Genomic DNA, 355 nt, shown 5'->3' on the forward strand with positions numbered 1-355 from the left:
GTAAAAATCCATGTGAAGCAATCTCAATCTCACTGTTAATTGAAAGGGCGAGAGCTACGCCCTCCATCTTGTCCAAGGGCGAGGGCTACGCCCTCCATCTTGCCCCGAATCCTCCATTTTGGGCAGCAGCCATGTGCTCAGCAAGGAGCTTCTTCCCGGAGGCCAAACCTCTGCTAGCCACACCTAGGATTTCTTTAAACTAACCAATGATAATCAAGGGAAGTGCGCGCCATAGATACGACCACATCCTGTGTAACAAGACACCGACTTGCGCCTGGCCAATCGGCAGGGCCCACAGTCCTCTCTCCTCCCCTTACTATAAAACCCCTTTCCCCACAGAGCTGTCTCTCTCTCT

This window comes from Myotis brandtii, unplaced genomic scaffold (assembly GCF_000412655.1).
Source record: "Myotis brandtii unplaced genomic scaffold, ASM41265v1 scaffold1038, whole genome shotgun sequence".
NCBI lineage: Eukaryota > Metazoa > Chordata > Mammalia > Chiroptera > Vespertilionidae > Myotis > Myotis brandtii.